Genomic DNA, 27,996 nt, shown 5'->3' with positions numbered 1-27,996 from the left:
TGTACACATGGTGCATGTACTGGCTGGTCCCCAGCCCGCACACTGGTGAGACCCCACATCCCACCCTGTTCACCTCTCTGCCATGTGCGGGGTGGTGGTAGCCAGGACAGAAGCTGTGTGTGGCAGCAGTCACCACAGCATCACTGACCCCCACACCACCGGAGGGCCAAGACAACCAGCGGGGTGTAGGCACCTGGAGGTTGAGATCCTGTTTATTTGATCCTGTTTATTCTGCTAGATCTTAAAGTGAGTAATTGAATAAGCATTTAAATTTGAATATGTAACTTGGTTATAATTATGTATAGTAATTAGAAAAGAAAAAGAAGAGTTCTTGAGAGTCACCTTGAGCAGAGAATAAGCAGGCATGATATATGCCTTGGAAATGGAAATGTAATTGCAGTATCTAACCTCTGCCACCAAGTGGTAGTTCACTATCATTGCCTGTTGGCATAGACTCTGCCTGGCAAGAAACCACTGCATTAATCAGGAAACAGATGCTGCTGCTGCTTCAGGTAAAGAAGGTCACTGTTCCCAAAGGCAGAAGAACCCTCTTTGTAAAATGAGAAATTAGTTTTCAGAAGTTTTTTTCCAGCACAAAACAATTATCTACTGGGGTAAGAGGTTCAGCATACAGAGTTTGAAGACATAATATTTTGGCTTCACCTGTTTTTTTCCTAATGATTCCTTAAAACTGCCTGTGGAAGAAACAGACATACAGAAGAGAGGAGAAGGGTCTAATGATGTCAGCACTAAGACAGGAAGGAAAGCTTTGTTCTTCTGAAAACAACCAGAGGGAGATGCTAAAGCAGTGACACTACAGGTAACCTGGATTTTGCTGCTGTTGGCCTGTCTGATATCTTATACTTGAGAAGATCTGCAGTTCTTCAACATGTTCTCCTTAAATCTTCAGGTCAAAATCTTGTTGATGCTGCCACAGGTAGGATCAAGGAACCATGTCCTCTATGTCCAAACATTGTAGTCTGATTGGACTGCCCCATGTTACATCAGCACTCTTGTCTATTTGACAAGCTCCCTTTGTTGCTTTAGAGCTATGTTTAAACTAAAACTATACTAAAAACTAAGACACACACCTGTGTGGTCAAAGTCTGACAGTCCATCAGTCTCCGATTTTGTGGCAAACCTGTACAGAGAAGAAGTAATTCAGAACAGCAAAAAGTAAAGGAAGGGCTAAGCATTCCCTTTCCCCTCATTTAAAAAAAAACTTTATTTAATTGTGGTCGTAGTAAACTTGAACAACATATGAACAATAGAAATGGTATAACATAGTGGTCTAATAACTATTAGTCAAACATGTCTAATATACATTTAGTCATTGGTGATTAAGGAAAGTCAGTTTGTGAATATTAGTAGCTGAAATTTATAAACACTTGTAGATAAAACAATGCATTGTAACATTCCCCAGTTGGAGTGGACCTTTTCACCAAGTCCTTTCCCCTCATTTTCTGCCCCGTACTAATCAAAGCAACTAATTTCTGCTGGAAATGTTGCACGTTTTAGAAAATTTAGGATTTCTGTGTCTGACTAATGTATTAAATTATGTGGTGCACTGGCAAGATTTTTGGGCAGAGCTGGTTTTAACTTCTACTGCCTTTCTCGAGGAAACAGATATCCAGAGCCTTTTATTTTTAATGTTGTGGAACTTTGTTCCATTTGAATTAATCCCTAAGCACTGGCACACCAAAAGAGCCCCGTGGTGCAGAGTGATAAGCTGCAGTACTGCGACCCAAGCTCTGCTCACAACTTGAGGGCGATCCTGGTGGAAGCCGGGTTCAGGTAGCCGGCTCAAGGTTGACTCAGTCTTCCATCCCTCCAAGGTCGGTAAAATGAGTACCCAGTTTCCTGGAGGTAAAGTGTAGATGACTGGGGAAGGCAATGGCAAATCACCCTGTAAAAAGTCTGCCAAGAAAATGTCATAATGCAACGTCCCCCCATGGGTCAGTAATGACTAGAGATGGGCACGATCGGCATTACGATAGAAAAATACCCACGATAATGGCGTTTGCACGATCGGGACCCGGCGGATCGGTGCCGTCCACGGCGACCGATCCAACGTTCGGAGGGGGGCTTCATCGGGGCTTGATTTGGGCCATCGGGATCTGATCGGGGATGCAGACAATCAGGCACCAGTAATCTATTCCTGGGGCAACGGAGCCAGGGGAATGCCTGAGCTGTGTTTGCCCTCCTTCTGTCGCCCTGGAAACCCGAATGGAAGCCCAGCTTTCCTTGATTAGCAGGGCCCCCTTCCAACCACGGAGCAGCAACGCACTCACCAGTTGGGAGAAGAGACCCAGGGGAGGGAGGGGGAAGGGGGTGTTCTGTAGCCATGGGCACTCTAAACGTTTTTTGCTTTTTAAAAAAACAGGGCTTTGTAGGAGGAATGGCTGTTTTTCTGTCTGTCACTCTCTGTTTTTAACTTGCTTTTAAAACACTGTATTTTGTGGGAAAACTTCATTCTTGGCTGTGTGTGTGTGTTTAAAATATGCTTTTGGAAGACTGGCTGCTTGCTTTTAAAATCGGGTGGGGAGGAATGGAGGATTCTGTCCCTGCTTTTTTAAAAAAGCTGGCTGAAACATGTTGACAGGGTGTCTCTCTCTCTCTCTGTTTGGAGAGGCAGGGACAGGTTAGAAACTCCCCCCCTGCTCTAAGTGTGTGTGTGTGTGTGTGTGTGTGTGTGTGTGTACGTTCCCTTCCTGAGGGGAGGCGGCTCGTCACCGGGTTAAAAACTCCCCCCCTCTGCTCTAAGTGTGTGTGTTTCTGTGTGTGTGTGTGTGTGTGTGTGTGTGTGTGTGAACATCCCCTCCCTGAGGGGAAGCGGCTTGTCGCCGCCTCCCCGTGCCCGCCGGGCCCAGCGGTTGCCTCCACCACCCACCTTCCCACATAGCTGGGAACAGCGGGGCGCCCCTCCGCTCTGGCCTCCCTGATCTGATCCACGGATCGGAAATGGGAGATGATCGGTGTGGATCGGTGATTTGGGGTCATTGCCAGTGCCTATCCCCGATCAGCTTGATCGGTAATTTTTTTTGGATCGTGCCCACCTCTAGTAATGACTCAGTGCTTGCACAGGGGACTACTTTTACCTTTTAGTGGCACATCTACAGCCTGCACTGAGTCAACAAATAGTATTATGCAGTACTCTATACTCCTCCCAGAAGTCCAGTCTGCCCCCATGTATAATTCAAGAACTACAAATAGTTAAACTGCTGTAAAGTCACACTGACTTTCATATATATTCAATGGCAGACAAGGGAGAGCTTGCCATCTGTCCTACACCTGTAGCATGATTTTTAGTATGGTGGGATGCCAAGGGGTTTCTCCAAAACCCTAAAAAATTAGGGTAGATTATGGACACTGATTTTTGCTTGAATGTCCAGGAATGCAATGGAGTTAAAGCTGGCTTGGATAGGCTTTCTGCATATCTTAAAACTGGCCTAAAATGATCCACATTGGCATTAAGTGGATCCAGGAATTCACAACTGATTTTCAGATGATTCGATGTGTCCTTTAATAAAAGCTATGCTGTCTCCCAACTGACTGGTTGGGCAAGACTAGACCAATAGTATTTTACAAATACTATTTTTGTGGTGTTGTTTCTTAACCAACTATGTCATTATTGTTTAGGGTTGCCAGCCCAGAATTACAACTGGTCTCCAGGCCACAGAGATCAGTTCACCTGGAGAAAATGGCTACTTCTGGGGGTGGACTGTATGGAATTATGCCATGCCAATGTCCTTTCCCTCCCCAAACCCCACTTTCTTCAGGTTTCTCCAGGTTTCACTCCCCAGATCTCCAGGAATTTCCCAACTTGGAGCTGGCAGCCCTGTTATTGTTACTGTAAATTTGCATATTCATCATGGCCCTGTGAATTTTATGCCTTCCCTATATGTGCTTTAGGATTACCTGGTCCCCTCACCCTCCAGTCGGGAGGTTGAAGGCCTAGCACTATGCACGTGCACTCCCTGGATGCATGATGACACTACTTCCAGGAAGTGATGTCATCACACAGGGCCTTGTGCCACCCTTGGGCGCACTCCTGCGCTCCTCAGTAGGCTGATCTCGGCCCATTTGTGGCTGAATCGGTCCCATTTGGGGACTAAACTGGCCTGCTGTGAAGTGCAGGAGCTCTCCAGGGCCCTTCCAGCAGCCCTCCTGCGCTCCACTGCAGGCCGAATTGCTTACTTCAGTACAGGATCTGTTTGGGGCTGAAATTGGCCTGCTGTGGAGCACTGCTGGGAGCACTGGTGGGGTGGAGCGACAGGCCCTGAAGTGCTCCTGGGAGGCACGTTCCCCTGCTTTTTCCCTCACCAGCCAGGTAAGCAGGGGCATGGGTGGAGGGTGGGAGCAGGGGATCCCCTGCCTCTGGCAGAGAACTGGCAACCCTAATGTGCTTCCTCCTCTAAGACTTAGATTATCTTCCTCTCACTCACTCAAAATATATTAATCTTTTCTTTTTTTAAAAAAAGTCCTCCCTTGAGCTGTGCTTTGTTTCAAAGAAACTGCTAATACGGGTAATATCACAACAATAAACCAACGTCCCTGTATATACAAACCAAAATTTATAACAAAACCCTAACCATTGGGCATTCAATTACAAGAAATGCTATATACAATAATCAAAAACAATGCCTATTTCCAGCATACAAAATGATGGAGCTTAACAATAATGTATAACTATTTAAAAATAGCACTCCAAAGATTCAATGTGATGCCTATTTTCGGCACACAAAATTACGGAGCTTTAACAATAATATATAGTTATTAAGAAATAGCACTCCCAAGGTCCAACGTAAATGAACTGGCGTGGTATTGCCGGTGCTGTTGAAAAGTGTTCCTGTAGATTCTACAACGGCGAAATCCGTGAAAATCTGTAGTAACCCAACTGGCAGATTGAGAAATTAGTTCATATTAAAGATCCAAGGGTCCCCACAAACGCAGGATGAACGTGTACGATGATGGTATCCTGACAGGATTCCAGATACCTTCCTGTTTTACAATGTTCTTGATCACGGGAAATGACTTTCAGTGAAAAACATCATATATACAGTTTTCCAACCCACAGGTTATAAATTAAACATTACAGAACAACAATTGGCATTACTTACTCTCTTCCAGTTTGACGAAATTTACGACTGCAACTACTGCTTGGTTAACAGCTGGTACTTAGCTATCTAATTACTGATTATATAAAGAGGTAGTGCTGTCGATTCTTAAAGCTATAAGCTCCATTTTTCTTTTATTACAGCAAACTGACCATTCCCCATTCTTATCTACATTTTGGAGCGATTGCATGAATTCCCATTTACACAAAACCGGAATAGTCAATGAAAGAATTGAGCCCAAAGGGCCCTAAGCAATCTAACTCAAACGTCCAAAAAGCCTCTCTTCTCATCAATTCTTTATTGAGATCTACAGATCTATCTATTTGACCACTTCTAGGACTGAGAATCTAAACTCCCTCTTGCTATTATGGTGATCCAAGAAATGCGATGTGAGGGGTGCATCCCTATATTTACTTTTAATATGTGAGATGTGCTCTTGAATGCACACTTTAACAGGTCTGCTGGTGCTCCCCACATAAATACGCAGGCCACAGCACTCAATGATATAAACCACCCCATTGGTACTGCAGGTAGAGAAATGTCTGAGAGAACCCTGGTATATGGCAAACAATGTGCCAATGCTTTAAGAAGGGAACGGACAGAAATTTGTATCTACATTTCTCTTCTTACCACTCTTATCACTTAAGATACAATCTGCCATATGGTCAGTATTTAAGATTAAAACGGAACACCACACGAACTGAAGATTTTCGTGCTGCAAAACATTCTTTGAGCCGGGATTTGTCCTTAAGAGGATATCTCTTATTTGGGCCGAGATTGGGGCCCAAATGAAGCACGGGAATGCTCCCATGGCTGGTGCAATGACATCACTTCCAGAAGTGACATCGCCATGCCCCCAGGTAGCACACACACAGCGCATGTTCCCTGGGTGCCTGCCCATGATAGGCATCCTCCGGGGGGCTTGCTACCTCCCTCTGATCACTGGGTGATTGGTGGGCAAGGGGACAAATCCCCGGAAGTTTGCCCACCATTGGTAGGCACCTGAGAACCCTAGATCCCAGGTCCTCTGTTGGGGGTGGGGGATCCTCCGCTTCCACCCATCCAGCCACTCATCTGACTGGTGTGGGGGAAGGCTGGGGAACAGGACTTGTGGGTGCATTTAGGGTTGCCAGGTCTCTCCAGTCTCCCAGCAGGAGACTGGGATGCTGGCTCCTCCCCTGCTGCCGCTCCTGCTGTTGTGACCGTGCGTGCATGATGAAGTCACTTCTGGGAGTGACATCATCATGCAGGGTCATGCGTACAGGGGAGGGGCAGAGAGAGCTGGCAGCTCTCCCGCTGCCGCCACCACTGCACCCCTTGTCCCTGCCAGTGTCGGCTACACAGGGGTGACTGCCACGGCTGCGGTGAGAGAGCAAGCTGCGGTGGCCACAGCCTGGGGCATGCCATGCCACCCTGGGAGGGGGTGCCCCAGGGAGTGTGCCCCCCCTGGCCAGGTAAGTGGGCACGGGGGGAGAGGAGGATCAGGGGATACCCCGCCCTGGGCAGGGGGATGGCAACCCTAGGTGCACTCCCGGGGCCATGCGATGACATCACTCCTTGGAGTGACATCACACAGGGCCCAGAAGTGCTCTTGCACTTTGCAGCGGGCTGATTTAAACCCCATATGGGCCAAATTAGGCCCCAAAATTGGCCTGCTGCAAAGTGCTGGAGTGCTCCCAGCCACTGTGCAATGATGTCACTTCTGCTCTGGGAGCACATGCGCAGACAGGAACAAAGGTGAGTGCTGGGTCCCTTCCCTCCTGCTTTGATGGTAAGGGGACCTGGTAACCCTAGCTTCTACACATCCCAGAGGGTTTTGAAAGATGAAGCTGGGAGATCTGGCTGGGATAGCCAGTTACTTGTTCTCTCTCTAATACTGCTTTCTAAGTTACGTAAATAGTTAATAAAAGTTCATCTCATATTGTACCGCATCCTGGAACAAGAAAATTAATTATGAAGAATGTTACATGATCCCAAAGTGGCTGGTTGCTTATTGCAGTACAGGATCTGAGAAACAAGGAAAGCTGGAAAAACTTTAAGAAACAGAACATATAGAAGAAGATAGAGCAGCTCAGAACTCCACTCCCCACCCCTGCTCTTTCCAGAAATGCAGCAGACAGCTGGAAAAGATTCAAACAAGAGTTTGACCTCTTCATGACAGCAAATGGAGCTGCAGAGAAATTTGATGAACAAAAGCTATGTTTTTAAATATTGTTGGATCAGAGGCATTACATTTATTTAATAGTTTGCAGCTTAGAGTGAAGAACAACAAACTAGTTATGAGATTGCTACAGAAATTTCAAAAATATTGCACCTCTAAACTAAATTAAACCTTTGAGAGTTTCATATGAGATTGCAGAAGAAAGGGGGAAAATTTGAATCCTTCATTACAGATCTTAGATGGTTAAGCCAAACTTGCAATTTTGGAGGACTTGCAGATTCACTGTAATTGACATCCCAGACTCTGGCCTAAAGAAGAGATTGCTTGAGGAATCTGAGCTAACCTTGGGAAAAAACATGAGAACTGGCCAAGCTGCAGAGCAGAACAAGGTCAGAATGCAGGTTCTGGCAGGAAATCAGAACAATGCAACAGCGGACTTGATCAGACAGCCTCAGAACCAAAAGTCCATGCAAAGTCAACACAGAATAGCATCTGCAAAAGTCTGTATGAATCAGCGTGTTCTTGCTGTGGAAGCAAATACAGACCTAGGCAAAATGACCAGCTCTTTTGGACAGACCTGCTTCATTTGCAAAAAGCTAACCTACAACTTTTGTAACCTACAAATTCGGTACTGGAGCTCAAGTAAATGTAGTATCTGGGGTTACTTTAAGGAACTTAAAGTGAAAGCCAAGCCACACTGAATAGAAACAGATCCAACTGAAATAGTGGAGAGCTTATTTCAACCATGGGAGTTTGTGAGCTAGATGTTCAGGTAAATGGTAATATGGTGAAATTATTGTTTGTAATTGTTGGTAATGGGATACTCATATTAGGACTGAAACTGTCAGGCTCTAGGTCTTATTAAAAAGCAGTACAGTGTGGAAGTACAAGGGCACACAAATATTGAAGATCAATTTCAGGATGTCTTTAGAGGCATAGGAAAACTCTTAGAAGAATATAAAATTTTCCAATACCAACTAGAGATACGTTCTGAGAACCTGTTCTTTGAGGCAAACCTGGTTATTCTTGGTGAACTGAAACCAGAAACAGCCGTTCTGTTCCTTGAAACCAGAAAGCTTTATTTAATATGTATGGGCTCTGGGAGTCTCCTACCAGAGAAGCAAAGAGCAACTGACATCACAACTTTTTATGTCGTTTTGCAACAAAAAGAATGGGAACAGGGAACCAATAGGAAAGTTACAACACAACTATCTCCAAAAAAGGGAGAATGAACAGTTACTCCCTTATACCTGGTATAAATCTATATGGGAAGATTGACAGCTATCTTATTGTTGCCAGGGCCAGGTGTACGTGACCTGCTTTTGAACTTAAAGGTTCCACATTAAACTTATATCAGGGCCTTAGTTAAATTTTTTGGGACAGATATTTGGTAAATGGCAGGTACAACATATTTTTCTTCTTTGGATGCATCTGCTGGATTCTGGCAGGTGCCCCTAGAACTAAACAGCAAACTATTGTGCACTTCCAATACTTCATTTGGAAGGTATTGCTTACTAGGTTGCTATTTGGATTGAGTTCTGCTCTTGAAGTCTTTCATACAAAGATACAACAAATCTTTTAAGGAACTGAAGGTTCTAGAGTTTACATTGATGATGTCCCAATACGGGGATGAACATAATCAGAAACTACAGAAAGCTCTGGAAAAGGCTCATGAAGCAGGTTTAAAACTCAACAGAAAAAATGCAAATTTAGATTTAAGGGAATAACTTATCTAGGAGAAAAGTTAACAGAACAGGGCATGTACATTGATCCCCGTAGAATCTAAGCTATTAATAACATGCCATCAACAACAAATAAAGAGGGACTGCAAAAGTTTATGGGAATGGTGAACTTTGTTGGAAAATTTGTTCCTAATTTAGCTGATCACGCTGTTCATCTCAGGTCCTTGTTATGTAAAAATGCCCAGTGAATTTGGGATGCTTATCACCTTAAATATCTGCTATGGACACCACCAGTTCTGCGATTCTATGATGGCAGATATCAAACCATTCTGTCAACAGATGCTTCTAAGCATGGTCTAGGAGCAACCCTATTATAGAAATATTGTGTCCACTAGAGACTCACTATGTATGCTTCCAAAGCCTTGACAAAAACCGAATGTCAACTGAAAAAGAGGCTCTAGCAATAGTGTTTGCATGCAAAATATTTCATGGTTTTATATATGGATGACGAATATTGGCAGAAACAGACCACAGACCATTGGTAACCTCTGCAAAATGGGGCATAACAGATACACCTCCTAGATTGCAGAGAATGTTTTTTGAATTACAGCTATATGACTTGCAATTTGAATAGAGCCCTGGCAAGCACTGAGTTATTGCAGATGCTTTGTCCAGAGCTTATGATGAGACTAAAGTTGAAGCCAATTCTGAACCTGGTATCGTACATGTAAATCTGCTTAAAATACCTTTTCCAGTCTCTAATCAGATGTGGTCAGTAACTGCAAAAGCTACAGCTCAGGATGTTACCTTGCAACAAATCATGCACACCATTATTTCTAAAGAACCCACAAAACACCACTTTTTTATGACCGTTTGAAGGGTACCTATATGTGCTAAATGGAATCCTGTTCAAAGGTACCAGATTGATAGTTCCTAACTCTTTAAAGGAAGAGGTGCTTAATTGGGTGCATGGAGGACATTAAGACATGGAGAAATGCAAACAGTATGCTTGAAACATTTTATATTGGCCAAACATGAATTCAGATATAGAAAAGCTTAACCAGAAGTGCACCACATCAAAAATACAAAGACTACCAGCAAAAGCAACCCATGCTGTTGATTCCAGAGAATTGCGAGCCATGGTCTAAAATTGGCATTGATTTGTTCTTTTATGCTGGACAAAACTATGTATTGGTTCTGGATTACTATTTCCATTTTCCAGAGATTGCATTGTTACACAACACCACTTCAAGCTATGTTATTTCACATCTCAAATTTTTTTTTGTGAGAGATGTACCTACTGTAGTCATGTTTAATAATGCACCCCAGTTAGACTGCTATGATTTCAAAGAGTTTGCACACCGTTATGGTTTCCAGCACATGACTTTAAGCCCTCGGTGTCCACAGTCTAATGGGCTGGTAGAAAATAGCGTTAAAATTATCCTCGATCCTATGAGGTGATAAATCTACAGGAGAAACAGGAGAGATCTACAAATGATTCCTGAGGGGCTACAGACAGAACAAGATCTGAATCAAGAAAGCTTGGCAGTGATCAAGTGCATCAGATAACAGATTTGGACAGAAATGACCAAAAGAAAGCAGAGGCTGAAATTATGATAATACCTCATAGATCTACAATGCTGAGGAAGCTAACTCAGCGATTAATAGAGAATTGTTGAGTGATGTATTATTTTTTTTGTGGAAGGGAAAGATGTGAGGACACGATGACTTTAAGTGGGTGGTACTTAACAGGTTCTACACATCCCGAAGGGCTTTGCAAGATGGAGCTGAGAGGTCTGGCTGGCGTAGCAAGTTACTTGTTCTCTCTCTAATACTGCTTTCTAAGTTATAGAAATAGTTAATAAAAGTTCATCTTATGTTGTACTGCATCCTGAATCCAGAAAGTTAATCGTAAAGAATGTTACACTATGGAAGCAACTTCTGCCAAAGCAATGTTTTTAAAAATCTGCACAGCCAATGCCAATCAGAAGCCCTGCTGAGCAAAAGCCCTACCTGGCTCCACCCACTTTCTAAAAACACTTGGTGGGCATAAAGAAAGGGGACCCCTTCTCTAAGGTGTCTAGGAACTGGCAGTCATCCCAAGTCTTTGCCCACTTGGCTTGCGCAACCCTTGGAGGGGTTCTCTTTGTGTTTCTTCAGTACATGCCACTAGGTGGTCAATTTCAGAATTACCCACCAAGAGGGCCAGCACTCCCAGCTTCACTTCTGTGTTGTCAATTAAAGGCCCTGTCTAGTGCCTGCATCTCCCATTACCCAGCAACTGGTTACCATGTGGACAGCTTACTGCACTTGCTCACTCCTGGGGAATAGAGATGTGCGTTTCGGCATTCAGAATGCCGAAAGAATGCCGAAACAAAAGTGTTTCGGCTTCTTTCGGGGAATGCCGAAACGTTTCGGGGAATGCCGAAACGTTTCGGGTAGCCGAAAGAAAAAAGCCGAAACGTTTCGGGATTCTTTCGGCTTTCTTTCGGCTTTTCAATGGGAAAATGCCTCCGTCTTCCCGGACGTCTGGGGGAGGCATTTTCCCACCGAATAAGCCCAAAATTGGTGGGGACCTTCCTCTAACCCTTCTCTAACAACCACCCAAGTTTCAGACAGATTGGACTTTGGGGGGCCATGTTATGGCCCCCCAAAGCAGGTCCCCCCATCCTCCCATAAGAAAGCGAAGGAGCAGCATATTGTTAGCATGCTGCTGCTAATCTTCTTCATTATTTCCTATGGGGAAAAAATGAAGAAGCAGGCTTCCTTTGCCAGAGGTGGCATTTTGCATGCAAAATGCCCCCTCACCCTCAGGGGCCCTTCTCCCACCCCTCCTCCCACCCCCCACCAAGGCTCAGCCTGCTCCCACTTGGGGGGGGCATTTCATGGCCTCCCCAAGTAGGTGCTCTAATCTCTACCACTGACAGCTGGGGGAGGCTTGTGTTGCCAGGGGTGGCATTTTGCATGCAAAATGCCCCCAAGCCCTCAGGGGCCCTTCTCCCACCCTTCCCCCCACCCCCCACCCAGGCTCAGACTGCTCCCACTTGGGGGGGGGCATTTCATGGCCTCCCCAAGTAGGTGCTCTTTTCTCTACCACTGACAGCTGGGGAAGGCTTGTGTTGCCAGGGGTGGCATTTTGCATGCAAAATGCCCCCCAGCCCTCTGGGGCCCTTCTCCCACCCTTCCTCCCACCCCCACCAAGGCTCAGACTGCTCCCACTTGGGGGGGCATTTCATGGCCTCCCCAAGTAGGTCCTCTCAGCCCCTAAAGTCCACCCCTTACAGCCCCACACAAACCCAATTCCCCCCCAGCTGCCACACACAGACCCAAATCCCCACATTAGCCCCTCACAGACCCAAATCCACCCCCACCTGCCCCACACCCATAACCCCAGGAACAGGCTGGCAAAGGCCAGCCCTCTCCCTTTGTTCCCTATGCTGGGAACTTCTAAACTCTCTTTCCCTGGGCAATTCTGCACAGCCCAGGGGTGCCACAATGGTGGGCACACTTCTGAGTGCCAGCTGGTCCCTGTGAAAGAGCACCTGAACCACAGACACCCTCCCTCAAATTCCCCCACCACCTACAGAGATGGCTGGCCAGCCAGCCCCATTGTTCCCTATGATGGGAACCAACTGCACAACAAAGAATAAAACAAGAACAACACAAAATAAAGTTTTAAATTTTTTTTCTCCCTTCCAAAGTACAAGTAGGCAAAGCATTATGACACATTACACCAGCAGTCCCCCACACAGAAAAATAACACAACTCACTTAACATCAGAGAATCACAAAAACACAATTCCTGGCAAAAACACTTTATTTCTTGAACAGCTTTAGGTTACACAGCAGGGGGGAACACCAAAGGGCATGGCAGCACTATCTTACACAAAAATAACACAACTCACTTAACATCAGAGAATCACAAAAACACAATTCCTGGCAAAAACACTTTATTTCTTGAACAGCTTTAGGTTACACAGTAGGAGGGCACAACAGGGCATGATAGCAATGTACTACAAAAAATGATACAACCCACTTCACCGTTTTTGACAGCAATCGTGTTTGTGTGATTCTCTGATGTGAAGTGAGTTGTGTTATTTTTGTGTAGTACACTGCTTTCCTGCTCTGTGGTGCCTTTCTACTGTGTAACCTAAAGCAGTTACAGAAATAAAGTGCTTTTGACAGCAATTTTTTGGGGTGATTCTTTAATGTGAAGTGAGTTGTGTTATTTTTGTGTAAGATACTGCTTCCATGCCCTTTGGTGTTCCCCCCCTGCTGTGTAGCCTAAAGCTGTTCAAGAAATAAAGTGTTTTTGACAGGAATTGTGCTTTTGTGATTCTCTGATGTTAAGTGATTTGTGTTATTTTTGTGTAAGATAGTGCTGCCATGCCCTTTGGTGTCCCCCCCTGCTGTGTAACCTAAAGCTGTTCAAGAAATAAAGTGTTTTTGACAGGAATCATGCTTTGTGATTCTCTGATGTTAAGTGAGTTTTGTTTTAATTTTTCTGTGTGGGGGACTGCTGGTGTAATGTGTCATAATGCTTTGCCTACTTGTACTTTGGAAGGGAGAATATAATTTTTTAAAAACTTTATTTTGTGTTGTTCTTGTTTTATTCTTTGTTGTGCAGTTGGTTCCCATCATAGGGAACAATGGGGCTGGCTGGCCAGCCATCTCTGTAGGTGGTGGGGGAATTTGAGGGAGGGTGTCTGTGGTTCAGGTGCTCTTTCACAGGGACCAGCTGGCACTCAGAAGTATGCCCACCATTGTGGCACCCCTGGGCTGTGCAGAATTGCCCAGGGAAAGAGAGTTTAGAAGTTCCCAGCATAGGGAACAAAGGGAGAGGGCTGGCCTTTGCCAGCCTGTTCCTGGGGTTATGGGTGTGGGGCAGGTGGGGGTGGATTTGGGTCTGTGAGGGGCTAATGTGGGGATTTGGGTCTGTGTGTGGCAGCTGGGGGGGAATTGGGTTTGTGTGGGGCTGTAAGGGGTGGACTTTAGGGGCTGAGAGGACCTACTTGGGGAGGCCATAAAATAGCCCCCCCAAGTGGGAGCAGTCTGAGCCTTGGTGGGGGTGGGAGGAAGGGTGGGAGAAGGGCCCCAGAGGGCTGGGGGGCATTTTGCATGCAAAATGCCACCCCTGGCAACACAAGCCTTCCCCAGCTGTCAGTGGTAGAGAAAAGAGCACCTACTTGGGGAGGCCATGAAATGCCCCCCCCCAAGTGGGAGCAGGCTGAGCCTTGGTGGGGGGTGGGAGGAGGGGTGGGAGAAGGGCCCCAGAGGGTTGGGGGGCATTTTGCATGCAAAATGCCACCCCTGGCAACACAAGCCTCCCGCAGCTGTCAGTGGTAGAGATTAGAGCACCTACTTGGGGAGGCCATGAAATGGCCCCCCCAAGTGGGAGCAGGCTGAGCCTTGGTGGGGGGTGGGAGGAGGGGTGGGAGAAGGGCCCCTGAGGGTAAGGGGGCATTTTGCATGCAAAATGCCACCCCTGGCAAAGGAAGCCTGCCTCTTCATTTTTTCCCCATAGGAAATAATGAAGAAAGATTAGCAGCAGCATGCTAACAATATGCTGCTCCTTCGCTTTCTTATGGGAGGATGGGGGGACCTGCTTTGGGGGGCCATAACATGGCCCCCCAAAGTTTAATCTGTCTGAAAGTTGGGTGGTTGTTAGAGAAGGGTTAGAGGAAGGTCCCCACCAATTTTGGGCTTATTCGGTGGGAAAATGCCTCCTCCAGGCATCCTGGAAGACGGAGGCATTTTCCCTTAGAAAAAAGCCGAAAGAATGCCGAAATAATGCCGAAAGAATCCCGAAAGCCGAAAGCCGAAAGAGATTCTTGTTTCGGCTTTCGGCTTTAACGATAGAGAATCTTCTTTCGGCTTTCTACTTTTGGCTATAGCCGAAAATTTTTGGCTTGCACACCCCTACTGGGGAATTACTGATCTTGTAAACAGGGCTTTTTTTCAGCGGGAATGCGGTAGAACGGAGTTCCGGCACCTCTTGAAAATGGTCACATGGCCAGTGGCCCCACCCCCTGATCTCCAGACAGAGAGGAGTTTAGATTGCCCTCTGCACCACTGGCACAGAGGGCAATCTAAACTCCCCTCTGTCTGTAGATCAGGGGGCAGGGCCACCGGCCATGTGACCATTTTCACCAAGGGCGGTTTAAACTTTTAAAAACTCCCTCCTTGTTCCAGCTGACCCAAAGTGTCATCATTTTGCAGTCCTGAGTTCCACCCAGGGCTGGATCTACAGTTGCCAGAGCCCTGGCTCTACGCGTGCGTGCATAGTGCACGTGCGCTCCTGGCGCTGCGTGATGACGTCACTCCTGTGACATCATCACGCTGGGGCACCCCCCCGCCCCTGTGGCAAGCCAGCTGTCCCGGCGCGCCACGGAGCTGGCAGCAGTGCAAGTGGCTCAGAAGTTGCCCGCGCTGTTCACCTGCCTCGCAGGACAAGGGGTGGCCGGCTTGCCACGCGCCCCTTGTCCTGGGTAAAGGCGAACGTTGCGAGCATCCTCTCAGCCACCCGCGCTGCCTTTTGCCTTTCCCCAGGACAAGGGGTGGCTGGCTTGCCATGCGCCCCTTGTCCTGGGGAAAGGCGAACGGCGCGTGCAGCCTCCCAGCCACCCACGCTGCCTTTTGCCTTTCCCGCAAGCCGGCCGCCCCTTGTCCTGCGGGAAAGGCAAAAGGCAGCGTAGGTGGCTGGGTGGCCGCCTGTGCCATTCGCCTTTCCCCAGGCACGCTCCCGGGGCTGGCAGCGCGCTCCTGGGGCTGGCAACTGCGCCCAGCACCCCCTCTTTGGCGGCACCAGGGGCAGACTGCCCCCCCTGCTCCCCCGTCGATCCAGCCCTGGTTCCACCACTGAGTTCCACCACTTGAGTTCCCAGAAAAAAATCCCTGCTTGTAACCAACGCCTCCCTTCCCCTAGTGCCCATTTTGAACAGCTTGTTTGAACAATAGAGGTCTAAGTGGTATGGAGAACTGCTGCAACATTTAAAATAGTAAAGAATTTATTAAAAGGAAAAGGTACATACACAGTCTCTGCACAACAATGGATTGAGTAAGGGATACAAAAAAAGGTGCAAACATGCAATCCCCTGGCCCTCAATTCTTTACATTCCCTAGCTGGTCTTATTCTAAGGCAGGCTGTTGAAGCTTAGTGATTACAGCAATCCAAAAGCTTCCCATCACTTTGGAGTCTTTGTCTGGGCAGCCAGCCTTTGACCTGCTCCATGCAGCCATCAAGATGGAACTGGGTTTGGTAACTCCTTCCTCCAGATGGAATCAACCAAAAGCCCCCTCCCTGTGCCAAGGGATTATATCTATTCTCTCTGCCTGCTTTCTCTGTGGGTCAAAACTCTTTTTCCTGGCATCTCCAGAAAGATCCTATCTAGCCTTCTGCATCCCAAGTTTCTGTCACCTTATGGGTTTGAGATTCCAGCCCAGGTGTGAACTGGCCATTTAATTGTCTCTGGCCAGCATGGCCATTTGTATTTTCAAAGCTTTTATGGTTCATTTCTCCTAAAGCTGTTGGCCTGATGCACGATTCTTGAAAGTAGCGGACTTGCCTGCTTCCTTCCTGTCTTTTTCTCATAGTGGTGGTGATGGAGAGTGCCCTCAAGTCATAGTTGATTTATAGTGACCCCTGCTGGGGTATTCATGGCAAGAGACTAACAGGTGATTTACCATTGCCTGCCTCTGCACTCCTGGTCTTTGTTGATGTCCCATCAAATTACTAACCAAGGCCGACTCTGCTTAACTTCCAAGATCTGACAAGATCAGGATCACCTGGGCTATCCAGACCAGGGCTTTCCTCATATAGAAAACTGAAAAACCCAAGTGTGAGGTTAGTGCAGAGCCCAAGCTTTAAAATAAATTTCATTTCTTCATACTTTTCACGCCTGCTTCTTCCACAGGGTGTTTCTTTGGCACCTCCAAGTCTTCTTTCTGTTCCCATTGAACACCACAACGATTCTGTTGTAAAGCTCAGTATACTTTCTTTTTTTTTTAAAGAATTTTTATTGGATTAGAAACATATAATAACAATTATAATCACATTCTTTAATTTTTTCTAATTCTAACCCCCTCCCTTTCCCCCCCTTTTTATTGACTTCCAACAGTTTTCCAACCCCCTATCCACTTTCCCTCTACTCCTTCATATTTATTTTATTTGTTTATTATAATATACTTTCAGATTCTTCTAAGCACTATTTCCACTTCCTTTCACATAAAAATTGTCATATAAATTGTCATATAAATAAAATCCTCTTAATCTATCTTCTTCATTAAAACTACTAATAATATTCATTTTGATAACCTGTGTTTTATCTTACTCCTTCTATTCTCTTCAATATGGGACAAACAATTTGCCCCCCTTTATACATCAATTCCAATACTTCTATACACATACTTATTATACACACTTATTGTCATTTACTTAGGCTTCTGTTCTATATGTTGTTCTTTATCTATACATATACCATAAGTCTAACAATTAGACCTATCTTTGAATTTACGTATGTATGTATATATTCACTCTATGTTATACGGTTATCTTTCCAAAAAATATAGATTAGTTAATTTCTATCCCATTAATTCTCATAGTATCAACGCTATTGCTACTTAATATAATACTTAAAAATCATATAAAGTTGCTTAGAATTTTTCCATTAACTCTCCACCCCCTCGGTATAGTCACTTCTCTCCTCCTGTGTACCTCAATAATTTTCAAACTGCCACAGTTCTCCTCCCACCTCCCATTTTTTCACCAAATATTGTTTCAGCTTTCCCCAGTCCGTGTTAAACTGCCCTGGATCAAGGTCTCTCAGTTTTCTTGTCATTTTGTCCATCTCCGCCATGTACAGCAATTTGTAAATCCAGTCCTCATTAGTTGGCACTTCTTGTACTTTCCACTTCTGCGCATACAAAAGTCTGGCTGCTGCCGTCATATAGAATATCAATGTCCTATGTTGTGCTGGGATGTCTTCCATTCCCAAGTTCAGTAGCAGGAGTTCTGGGTTCTTGTTAACTTGAAATTGTAAAATCTCACTCATTTTATTATTTCCCCCCAGTACTGCCTAGCTACCTCGCAAGTCCACCACATATGATACATTGATCCCTCATGTTTTTTACATTTCCAGCATTTATTAGACATATTCGAGTTCCCTAGCGCAATCTTCTTTGGCGTCAGATACCAACGGTAAATCATTTTGTAAATATTCTCTTTAATATTGGTACGTCATGATTTTCAATGTATGTTTCCACAAGTATTCCCACGCCTCCATTGTTATTTCTTTGTTAAAGTTTATAGCCCACTTCACCATTTGCACTTTGACTGTCTCATCTTCAGTATACCATTTTAACAACACTTTGTAAACCTTAGAAATTTCCTTTTGGTCTTCTTGTAAAATTACTTTCTCTAATTCTGAGTCTTCCATCCTTATCCCTCCCTTCGCACAGTCTGAGTAATAAAGATCTCTAACTTGTCTATATTGAAACCAGTCGTAGTTTGGAGACATCTCTTGTTGCGTTCTTATTCTTATTTTAAAGGATTCTATTTGAGTTATCTCCTTATACGTTAAACACTGTTGTTCATTATCGACCGTTCTTGGATCTATTACTTCATATGGAACCACCCAGGAGGGAATTCCTTCTTGTAGGTATTCTTTGTACTTCTTCCAAATTGTGAAGAGGCTTCTCCGAATATAGTGATGCAGAAACATAGAATCTGCTTTTACTTTATCATACCATAGGTATGCATGCCATCCAAATAATTTTTTGTATCCCTCTAAGGCCAGCAGTTTGCGATTTTTCAACGTGATCCAATCCTTCAACCATACCAGACAGATTGCATCATAATAAAGTCTCAAGTTGGGCAGTTGCATTCCCCCTCTTTCTTTTGCATCCTGTAACACTTTCATTTTCACTCGAGGCTTCCTGCCTGCCCACACAAACTCTGATATTTTCCTCTGCCATTTATCAAATTGCTTGGAGTCCCTAATGATTGGTATCGTCTGTAACAGAAACATAACTCTTGGTAACACGTTCATCTTGATTACTGCAATTCTTCCCAACCATGACAAGTTCAGCCTATTCCATTTGATCAAATCATGCTCTATTTGAGTCCATAATTTCTCATAGTTATTCTTAAATAGATCTATATTTTTTGCAGTCAATTCAATTCCCAAGTACTTCACCTTACTTGTTACCTCACAGTCTGTTATTTCCGTTAATAACTGTTGTTTTTGTTTAATCATATTCTTACATAAAATCTTTGATTTCTTTTTGTTTACATAGAAACCTGCCAAGTCTCCAAACTCTTTTATTTTTTCTATTACCTTAGGCATGTTTTCAATTGGATCTTCCACAATTAACATTATATCATCTGCAAACGCTCTGACCTTATAGGAAAAGTCTTTTATCTTTATACCACGGATTGCATTATCTTCTCTAATCTGCATCATCAAAATTTCAAGAACCAAAATAAACAACAATGGGGATAGTGGGCAACCTTGTCTTGTACCCTTTCCAATAATCAGTTTTTTAGTCAATTCGTCATTCACCACAATTGCTGCACTCTGGTCTCTATAAATTTCTCTCACTGCTCTTATGAACCTTTCCCCCATTTGTAGCTGTTCCATGGTGGCAAACATAAAGTCCCAGTTCAAATTGTCAAATGCTTTTTCAGCGTCTACAAAGAAGAAACCAACCTCCTTATCACATCGCCTGTCATAGTATTCTATAGCGTTTATGACTGTCCTTAGGTTGTCTCTAATTTGTCTATTTGGTAAAAAGCCTGCTTGTTCTTCTCCAATAACTTCGGCTAGCCATCCCTTTATTCTCTCCGCCAAGATCTTTGCAAAAATCTTGTAGTCATTATTAAGTAAAGAGATAGGTCTGTAGTTTTTAACATTGGTCAAGTCCTGTCCTTCTTTGGGGATCAATGCTTCACTCCAGGTATCTGGGATCCTTTGGTCCCTCATAACACAATTGATCACCTCTTTTAAAAACGGTACCAGTTCATTGGCCATTGCCTTGTAAAACTTAGCTGTGAGTCCATCAGGCCCTGGCGCTTTTCCCAAGTTTGTTGACTGTATTGCCTTCCTTATCTCTTCTTCTGTTACTTCACTGTTTAGTTTAACTCTCCACTCCTCGGACATTACTGGCAGCTTCATTTTCTCCAGATATGCGGCTGTCGCATCTTTATTCACTTCTTTCTTATCATACAATTTAGCGTAAAATTTATAAAAGGCTCTGCTAATAGCGACCTGTTCCAGGTGTACTTTATTGTCATCACATATTTTATTTATTATCTTTTTCTCCTTTCTTTTCTTCAATTGCCATGCCAAAAATTTCCCAGGTTTGTTCGCCCCTTCAAACGACTTTTGATTCAGTCTTTTCAGATTCCATTCCAGTTCTTTATTATTCATGGCCGTCAACTGCTCCTGAAGGATTTTAATGTTCTGATATATTTTCTTTTTCCCTGGTCTTTTCTTCAACTGGATTTCTTTGGCTTTTATTTTTTCCATAATCTCCTGTCTCTTCTCCTCTTTTTTCCTTCGAAGTCTTCCATTTAAGTCCATTAATACACCTCTGATTACTGCCTTGTACGTGTCCCATACCTTGTTGGTTGGTACTTCTTGATTCATGTTGTACTGTATGAAGAATTTAGTCTCCCTTCTCAACATTTCCATATTTTCTCCCTCTTGCAACAAATCCTCATTTATTCTCCATCCTTTTCTCTTAGTTCTTTTTCCAAATTTCCACATAATTGGGTTATGATCTGAGCCTACCATAGGCATTATTTCTACTTCCTTAGTCCAAAGTACTAAGTCCTTTGAGGCCCAGATCATATCAATACGCGATAAGGTAGAATGTCTTGCAGAGAAAAAGGTATACTGTCTGCTTGTGGGATTCTGCGTTCTCCACACATCTTCCAACGCTTCCTGTTGCATTAATCCAAAAAAAGTCTTTGGTAATAGTCCTCTTTTCTTTTGTGTAGTGGCTGATTTCTTGTCTTGTTCCAAATTCATAACTCCATTGAAGTCTCCTGCAAGTATTATCTGATCATATGAAAGTTCATCTAGTTGCTTCTTTAAATCCTCAAAAAAGCACTATTTAGCTCCATTAGGCGCATATATTCCAATCACCAACACTTTCTTTAAGTTCCAAATGCATTCCACTGCTATAAATCTGGCTTCCCCATCTCTAATTATCACCTTTGGTTGCAGCTCTTCTTTTATATATAGTACCACTCCCCTTTTTTTCTTTTTTGAGGCCGCTACAAATTCAATGCCCAATTTACTTACTTTAAGGTATTTTACATCCTGATTTCTAATATGAGTCTCTTGTAAGCAAACTATATCACATTTCTGTTTTAATAGCCAGTGGAAAATACTTTTTCGCTTATTAGGTGAGTTAAGTCCATTTACATTCCACGATAAAACTTTGCACTCCATATTCAAGGCCTTGTTGTTGGTAAGTCTTTTTCATTGTCCATCATGAACCTTTCCATTTCCAATTCAGATCTGATGCGCTTTCTTACCCCTCCAAATTCAAAAGATATCCCTTCCGGTAATTCCCATCTGTATCTTACTTTCATGTCTTTCAAAGTCTGGACTAACACTTTGTATTTTTTCCGGTCCAAGAGCACCGATCTGGGTAACTCCTTCATGATGATAATTGTCTTGCCATCAACTATCAATGGATCTTGAAATTGCTTAGTCACTATCATTTCCCTTACATTCCTTGTCGTAAATTGCACTATCACATCCCTTGGTACCTTTCTCTGGGTCGCAAATCTGGAATTTATTCGGTACACCACATCTAGGAAAGCCACAACCTCCTCCTCCTCCTTTTCCAGGTATTCAGCTAACACTTCAGTCACCTGTTCTTGTGCTGTCTTTCCTTCTACTTCCAACAAACCTCGAAACCTCAGCTGCTTTTCCATATATTTACTCTCCGCAACTGCCATTCTTCCCCTCATTACTCTCATGTCCGTTCGCTGCGTCTCTGTAAGGTTGTCCATCGCCTTCTCCACATCGTTAACTTTTTGCTGCGCTGCCTGCAGGTCGGTTTGTATCGTCTCCATTCCCTTTTTTACTTCTGCCAGCTCATTTTTAACTGTCTCTTTGACATCTTTGTCTTCTTTCACCAACTCCAATTTTGTTTCTTTAAGCTCCTTTAGCATTTCACAAAATTTTTTGTCCAAGTTCTCTATGGCTGCTTGCCACTCTTTCGTCGACATCGTGGGGCTTGATTTACCTCGCTCCCATGAGTCTGCACGTTTTCTTAGCTCCGTGGCGTCCAAATTGGTAGTCCTTTTAATTAATTTAAAAGTCCCGGTCCTTTATTTTTTTTTTTTTTTGAAAAATTTTTTATTGGGTTAGAACATTTTTATTTTTACATTACAATCAATTTTCCCCTAATTTTTCATTTCTAACCCCCTCCCTTTCCCCCCCTTTTGTTGACTTCCAACAGCTTTCCCACCCTCTGTCCCTTTTCCCTTACTTCTATTAAATTCCTCTGTCTAAAACAGATATACATTCTCCATTATATTAAGCAGTGCATCATTAACTCCTTTAATTATTATACACCCAAACTATACGTCTTTAGATAAACAATTTATCCCATTTTCCAGTTTTGAATAATTCTATATAAACCTATAAAAATATATAAACCATAAAAATTTCCCACATTTAAATCAAACAATTTGATTTATTCTCTATATATTACTCATTTCAACTTTTTATGGTAATTCTATATAACTCCTCAGATACTCAACCAATTTAACTCTTCTATACATTCAGTTTGGTGCATATAAATCTTGTCAAAGAAAGAAAATATTGTTAGTTAGTCAATCCTCATGTTTAAACCTTATCATTAATTATTCTCTATCAGTTGACCTATACAAATCTATATATATCTCAATCAATTAATCTAACTGCTTATAAATTCACATTTCTCTTCCTCCCCCGGTAAAGTCACCCCTCTCTTTTATACTTTTATTATATTTCAGTAGTTCTCAAACTGCCACAGTTTTCCTCCCACCTCCCAAAAGTCCCGGTCCTTTAAATGAACAAAAATCGCTTCAAAAATCCAAAATGTCGGGCGTCTTTTCTCTATGGTTTCTCTGTACCCTTTTGTAATCCAAGATGTCCTACTTCCGCCCTTGCTGAAGCCAAAGCCCTTCCCTGTTCAAAAATGGCGATGCCCTTCTTCCTGTCTTCCAGTAGAGGCCGTCTCCTTCTGGCGACTCTATCACTATTACGTACTTCCTGTTTCCCGACTCTCCGCTGCAGCTCTCGCGATGGTAGAAGTTTTCCCACAGCCTGCTATCGATTCTCAACCACAGGTATGAATAACAAATGTCTCTTTTCTGAAATTACTTCTTTTTACTTAGTCCTTTTTGGAATCTATTTCTTGCCGGGTTTCCCCCTCCTTATAGTAAGTCTGTTGCAGTTTAAAAAGTCCTTTTAAAACTTCGTTACTTTTAACAATCCATCCCAATTCAGGAGATAGTGATCTTTACCTTTTCAAACGTCTTTCTGGGTTGTAATCACTGCTTCAATCTTAAGTTCTCTTTCCGTTTGTTTCCCCCCTGTTGAAGCTTGGGCACGAAGGTCTTATGCCAGCCGCACTGGCCCCGGGTCTGCCGCAGAGATCTATGCCGACCTGTCAAAGGGTGGGACCTCAAGGGTCGAGAGAGAATCCTTAGCGCAGAACCCCCCTCGCCCGAGATCAACGCGCCCTGAGGTCTTTGAGCGTTCTTTGCCTGTTCTCCGCCTGAGAGCAGGTGGCCGGGGGCTATTTGTGCCCCTCCGGCCGCTGAAACGGCAGCCCGGTCAGCTCTGCACTTAGAGCTGCGTTAGACCTCCATGGATCCCAAACCGGAAGTCGTAAAGCTCAGTATACTTTCTTTAGCCTTGGTCCTGTCCATTTACCCGGATGCTAAGCTCTCTGGACAATATCACTACACATCTGGGTTTTGTGTAATGTGCCTAGCTCCCTGCACGGGGTTAAGCTAATGATCGATAATAGCAGTAAACCCTCTTTCTACATTCAGTGATTTCCTTTTTTTAAATTGGTTTATTTGTTTTAACATGTATTGGTGAGTAATAACAACAACAATATGCAGCTACTCAAGTAGTTTATATCAATTTTCTGTTCTTCTGGTTTGATTGACTTTGCCTGTATGTTGAGATACTCTACATGGTGCTGACTTGGTTGCCGAATATACATAAAAGTACAGTTTATACCTCTCTTGGATTGAGGGATCTGCGTCTTGAAACTTGGCACAGATAACTTGTGTGCCACTGTGTGTCTGTTGCCTGAAGACAGTGTGAAAAAGTGACTGTACTTACTCTGAAATAGGCCTTTTCAGTCCAGTTAATGCTTACACAGTCACCCAGTCTGAGCACGAAGTATTTAACACTTAGCACTTAATGAGTGTGAAACTCACTGTCTACTTTGAGCTGTTGTCTTCACTGCCTGATCTTCAATCGTGAGTTCAGTAAATAAATAATTCTTGCAGATAATCACTTTAGAGTAGAGGTGGGCACGGTCTGCATAACGGACCTAATTTCCCCATGAATTTACCTAGTTCATCGTTCGCGAACACGCGGGCCGTGGGCGCCTGTTCTTTTCACGAAAGTGCCGAACTTTGGGGCGTTCTGTTGGCCTGTCATGCCAGGATTCCCGCCATCCCCGCTCAAACAATTTCCTAGGCAACGGTGTGGAGCCACCTTCCCCGTTTGGAACACACCAATCTTAGCCCAGGAAACCTTGACTGGCAGCTCTGTCAGCCAAACAGAGATCACCAGCATTTCTGCATAAAAGACAAAGCACGTGAAGCCCCGCTTCATTTTGCTGGCGCGGGGATGAGAGTTAGCTTAGCAACTGCTTGCTGCAGGGAAGTTTTTCTTTTTGCGAGAGTGCAGCTTGTGTCTTAGGGCTTTGGGGCTTCGGTTGCAAGAGAGCTTACTCTATTCTGCATTCCTGTTTATTTTTTTTCTCCTTTCAATTCTGGTTTTCTTGAGAGCACTTTTTAAAAAATCCTTTTACCGTACTATCGGGTTACTCTGATTTCTTTCCGCTTTCAAGTCCTTGGGTTCTGGGGCTCAATCCCGCCCCCCAAAAAAACTCTTCCTTTTTTCTGAGTTGTCGGTGGGTTCTATTGTACTCTGACTCCACCCACTCGCAGACCCACAGTGGGTGCAAGGCAGCTTTGGGACCTGTCTGCTTGAGTTCTTTCCTTCTTTCCCCCACTTTCTTTCTTGGCTGCTGATGAGGTGCAAGGGGAGACTGCTATTGGGCTCTGTGAAACACCTACTCTCTGGCGATCGGCAGCTCACTTTGGGGGCTCTCTCTGCTTGATATCTTTCTAAGACTTTCACTCCCTAAATAGTGGGTGACTTTGGGGGAGCTTTTCTGCCTGGCTTTTGAGGTGAAGGGCGGGCTGCTACTGGCCTCTGTGAAACACCCACTCTCTGACGACTGGCAGCACGCTTTGGGGGGGGACTCTCTGCTTGACCTCTTTCAAAGCCTTTCACTCCCTAAATAGTGGGTGACTTTGGGGGAGCTTTTCTGCCTGGCTTTTGAGGTGAAGGGCGGGCTGCTACTGGCCTCTGTGAAACACCCACTCTCTGACGACTGGCAGCACGCTTTGGGGGGGGGCTCTCTGCTTGACTTCTTTCAACGCCTCTCCCTAGAGTGTCTTTTGTGGTACATTCTTCCCTCTCTTCTGGGGTCCAGCTGGATGCCACTTGGCTCTGCCCTACCCTGCTCCAAGCTTTTGGGGCTCTGTGCTTCATTTAAAATTCTCACTTGTTTGTAGAGATCTTTTCTCATAGCACCATGAGGGTTGGAAAGAGGAATAAGAGTGGTTGTGGTGGGAAGAATTGCAAAGGTTGTCCTGGGTGCAATACATCCATTCATTTCCCATCATGGGGAGTTGGTCTCCCTGCCCCCAGGGAGGGCATCTGTTGTTGATGCAGCCCCATGTAGGTGGGTTTTGTTGGCAGCCACCTCTCCTGGACAGGAGCACAAGTCTCCCTCCTTCCACCAAGGACGGGTAAGGGCCAGTCAGAATAGGGGAGGGGAAGTTGATGTTTGTCTACGTCTTTGGAAAAGTGATAGTTGAAGAGTGTTACATGAAAACCTTTGGGGGAGAGAAGTCTACTAAAGTGAAAATCTGTGGGAAAAACAAGGCCTACTGAGTCGAACCGTTTCTTGAACCGGGACGGTCCGTTTAAAAGTCCGTGGTCCATGGTCCGTGAAAGTCCACGAACCACGAACCGGTGGTCCGTGGCCGACTCCTGGTCCGTGCCCATCTCTACTTTAGAGTGATTAATTCCCTCCATGGTATATCAGGTACTGCATTAACTTTCATTAAAAAAAATTCCATTTGATGCATGCAGTATACAAAACAAACTTGATATCCATCCTTAATATTGCTCTAAAACTTTCATTCAAAATACCCATTTTTATCAGAATGAAACTAAAGTTTTGAAGTTTTTAGATATTTCTGTTTTTAAAATAGCAATGGGATGCTGTAGAAATGTTTTGAATTCTTTAAAAGGAGCTCAGCTATTGAGCTCTTCCACTAGCTTCTTAAATCAGGCCACAAATAGAGAAACAGTCTAGCTCCTCTTAGTGAGTGAGGAGGTAATCAGGCTGGTCCTCTTCTCTTAGCAACAGTTCCTCCGCAGTATCTATTAACTTTTTTGTAGGTGGAAGTGCATCCTCGCCATCAAATGCCAAATCTGGTTTTATTTCTACTTTATCTTTCTAAAGCTAAACATCTCTTTGCTGCTGCTGCTGCTACCCCCCGCCCCCAATCCAGGCAGAGGGTTCTTTTGATTCACATGCAGACTCGTTCCCTTTGTAAATAAATACTTTAAGGAAAAAGCCTAGGGATCCTTCTAGTTCATGGCAAATTCCTGCTGCTGCGAATTAGCTGGGCTGGTTAATAACACTCTGCACGAGGGATTACAGATGAATCCTCCAATTCTCATCCCCATGAGATTAGTACTATCAGTTCTGATGCAAAAAAAGGTGCTAGTGGGTGTAGAAGCCACCTCTAAGGAGTTACTGCTTTCAAATAAGTGCTATAGCTTATTATTACTAAGTGATCTAGCTGGATAAGCAAATGTTGTGGGCTTAGGTTGCTTTAGATAGTGGCCAGCTCCAACATTCATGAGTGTCAAGCCTGAACCATAAAATTACTGATTAAAAACATTGATTGCTTAGAATGACATGGATTCCTTATCCTTTTCACCAGAAGGAAATAATGAGGGGCCTTTCCTTGAAAAGCAACCTATTTTCAAGGACATGTTATGCAGTGATGGTATGACTGAACATGTACAGAATATGTTTTCCTCAAATGATAATAAAGTTAGAAGAGGTTACTTTGAGGTTCAGAATATTTCTTAGAGAAATTAAGTACTACATTTTGAGGACCTTGCCTATGCAAGAATGTTTTCCTTCCTCCACAAAAGTAACAATGAAATCGGGCACCCAGTTTGTTTCATTTTGAAAGATCTTAGTTGCTTCATGGTAAAGTATATACTATTGTTGTGCAGAGATCATTTTTTGGACATGTTGGTGGTAACCTACTTGTGTTATGGTGATTCAGTAAGATATTTTCTGCTGTGCTGCATAAACTGCACAACATTGTGAATGGCAAAGCCTCATGAGTTTATGGGACATGTAGTCAATAAAGATTTGCAAACTTTTTCTGAAGGGATGGCACCCAGAGAATTCAGGCAGGTATAACAAACATGCACAGCAGAATCCATTTTTCTTCTTTTTGTTATGTTGCTACCACTGTGCTCTTGAATGCCACCACCAGTGGTTCTCCCCCCACTCCCAGTCTGCAGCCTGTAGACTTGGGTGTCTGTACAAAATTTCTTTTGTCCAAGATCCAGTGTTCCCAAGAGTTAATTTGTAAAGAAACAGCAATATTTGAGTCCAATGGCACCTTAGAGACCAACAAAATTTTCAGTATGTTTTCCGGATCCAGGGCTGCCCACGCTCGGGGC

Source organism: Eublepharis macularius, chromosome 14 (genome assembly GCF_028583425.1).
Source record: "Eublepharis macularius isolate TG4126 chromosome 14, MPM_Emac_v1.0, whole genome shotgun sequence".
NCBI classification, from domain to species: Eukaryota; Metazoa; Chordata; class Lepidosauria; order Squamata; family Eublepharidae; genus Eublepharis; species Eublepharis macularius.
This window is presented reverse-complemented; position numbering follows the sequence as displayed.